Here is a 3,077-nt window from a genome sequence, read left to right as displayed (position 1 = left end):
GAGGCATTGCATAATACATCATTTGTTACTAATTGTGTATTATCCCCACTTTTGTATTTGATAGGAAATTTTTATAATAAAGATGACAAAGGAGAAAATCAATAATATAAAATCCAAATATTTTAAGAGAAAATTGATAATAAAAGACATGAAAAGATAATTCCAGAAAATAGAAAATCAATATGGTCAGTAATCATATGGAAATATCAAGCTGCAATGGCAATCAAAATAACATAAATTAAACAAGTTTTTTTTCTTTTGATTGGTAAACAAAAACACTAAATTTAACGTATGCTTTATAGTTATACACATAGACAAATAAAAATTTTGGAAGTTGAACCCCAATATAATATATTCTGAAATTTATTTCAGAGGAATTTTGCCACATATATTGAACACATTTCAATTAGCAATAATCGTGCCTCGGATAAACCTCATTGACATACAATACTGCCACTGTGAAAGCTTTATATATTGAACACATTCATATTAATTTATTTTATCCCAGCCACTTGGCTTCTAGGTATTTATTATATGGATAGAGCTGTTCAAATGTGTAAATATATATGAAGAAGTGTGTTCATAACACTTTTATTTATATTACAGATAAGTCGGAAGTAATCTAAATGTCCTATAATAATATATAAAGTTCTAATGAAAATGTTTATTTCTCCATTTGGAAGACTATGATATATTAGTAAGTGAGAATAACAGGTTGTAGCATTGTATATATTATTTTTCTTAAATACACGTATGTGCATAAAATATGTAATATACACATATAGATATGTTTATATATGGGTCTCTGTATGCAGAGAAATAAGGGGAGAGAGAGAGCATATGCCTCAATAGTAAAATGATGGTAGTGAGTTATCTCTCTGTGGCTAGTTGGCATGTGGTCTTATTTACATTTTTAAATAATCCTACTGGAGCCCAGATGACACGTGTAAAAATTTACAATGATAAATAAAATAGAAAGTTGCACACATTGTAATTCTGGTTATCTGCTCGGAAAAGACCGATAATGCAATGTGACTTCTTAGTCCGGAAGTATTTTGTAGTTTGCCAGGCACAAGAAGACCTATTACTAGCTGCCTACTGCACAGGAAGTCGGTTCAAAATGATATTACCTGTTTTCTGATTTTAGAACGTATGTACCTTTTTAGTTCTTTCTCCCCCCAGTGGGGTTGCTGACTTTTAATATGACATCTGGACATTCCATTATTCCCAACTCTACTTGTGATAATGGGCCATGTGGTCAGCGGAGATTATGAGTTTACACTGGATTTTCTCCTTTTAATTTAGATTAGTAAGAATAAACAATATGGGAGGTTTCATTTGCCTGTGCTGAACTAAATGGCATAAACTCATAAGATATAATTGTCTTGAACTAGTGAGACAAAAACTGTTCACTGGTAATTCTATTAGGAGACTGATAAGGAATGAATGTTTGTGTCTCTCCCAAACTCATACATCAAAGCCCCAATACCCAATGTGATGGTATTTGTAGATCAAACCTGCAGGAGGTAATATACGGTTACCTGAGGTCATGTGGGTGGGGCCCTGTTCCTATGGGATCAGTGTCTTCATGAGAAGAGATACCAGAGAGCTTGTATTCTCTCTCCTTGCACACACACAAAAGAGCACGCAGCAGGTTGGCAGCTGCCTGAAGGCCAAGAGAAGAGACCTCAGGATGAAACCTACCCTGTCATCACCTTGACTTTGGACTTCCCAATCTTCAAAACGGCAAGAAGTAAATTGCTGTTGTCGAAGCCACCAGTATGTGGTGTTCTGTCGTGGAAGCCTGGCTGCCTAGGACAGAGGTATGCTGGCCTTCAGAAAGTGGGCTAAGAGCAGGAACCATGAGAGCTGTTGGGAAAAGAGAGGCGAGAGAGCCAGTGAGAAGGCTGCCCGGCCTCTCCTGGACACAGGACCCAGTTTTAGTTTACCCATCAGGTGATACATGGCAATCTACATATGGAAGTAAACACAGGCATTTACTCTATGGGCATTGAATAATATCTAACCAAATGCTTGTTATCAGCAACAAATTTCCCCTAGAATTAAGCAATTTTAATATACTTCTTAAAATAAAATAAGTGACTGATGTAGATGCTATGAAACACTTAAGTAACGTTAGTTAAGACTGAATGAGTCTATCCATCTTCAGAAATAACAGTGGAAGAGGGTCAAGCAGAACCAATTTGTCTTCTGGGTCTGATGTCTGACCTCTAAATAAATGTGTCCATTTTAAATGTGTTTTGCTTTTTGAAAATATTGTCAGAACAATTAAAAGACACAGTTGATTCCATGCATCTTTTTTCTTTTATACTTCCTGGAAATATACATAATTTGAGTTGGTCAGTTAATGTTAATCATTTGAGTTAATGATTTATAAGCTGATCTATCAAGACAATACTTCTAGCAACATCTCTGGAATAAAGTTTTAAATATCACATTTCCCAAAAGGCTTTTTAGTTTATACTCTAGCAATTCAAAGAGTGACTATAAGACTTAAGTTCTTGGATAATTCTTTTACTTATAACACATTCTGTTTTATCCAACTCTTTCAGGGCAGGAGTAGTCACTTTAATGTATCAATTTCTTTTCTCCTCTTTCAACACCCTTTCCCAAAATCACTATTTGATCATGTACAGTTTTTTTTTTTCATTTTTAGCCGCATTTCTGTACTAGTTTATAAAAATAGAGTGAAAAGTGTACATTCATGATTGGGATAGAAGACTGAGGAAGCAAATGCCAATTTTTTTTCTCTAACACAATAAGCTTGGCTTTTTACATTACATTTTGATGTACATTTTTTTTCTTTCCCAATTTCTTCTAATTCAGTATTTTTGTTGCTGACCTTGCGATGATCAGCTGGATTCACAGCCATTAGCTTTGTCTTCCTGGGCTCTTCCCAGAGCCACCCACATGCCTCCCGCCCACAGCAGAAGCCCTCTCTGCTCAGAGAGGTACCTGTGCCACCTGGGACTGGGCTCAGCCTGCCCTGCAGCAGAATCACCCACCACAGAAAAACGTGTGCATCTCCTCTAATTTGGAAAAGGCTCAAATGACCC

At 35.8% G+C, this 3,077-nt stretch overlaps 1 pseudogene; it reads right to left on the bottom strand.

The window, feature by feature from the left end:
• Positions 1-342: 342 nt before the first annotated feature.
• On the bottom strand, positions 343-468 carry LOC119035010 (uncharacterized; annotated as a pseudogene).
• Positions 469-3,077: the final 2,609 nt, after the last annotated feature.

The sequence above is a fragment of the Artibeus jamaicensis genome, unplaced genomic scaffold (genome assembly GCF_021234435.1).
Source record: "Artibeus jamaicensis isolate MK-2021 breed Jamaican fruit bat unplaced genomic scaffold, CSHL_Jam_final contig_497, whole genome shotgun sequence".
NCBI classification, from domain to species: Eukaryota; Metazoa; Chordata; class Mammalia; order Chiroptera; family Phyllostomidae; genus Artibeus; species Artibeus jamaicensis.
This window is presented reverse-complemented; position numbering and strand designations above follow the sequence as displayed.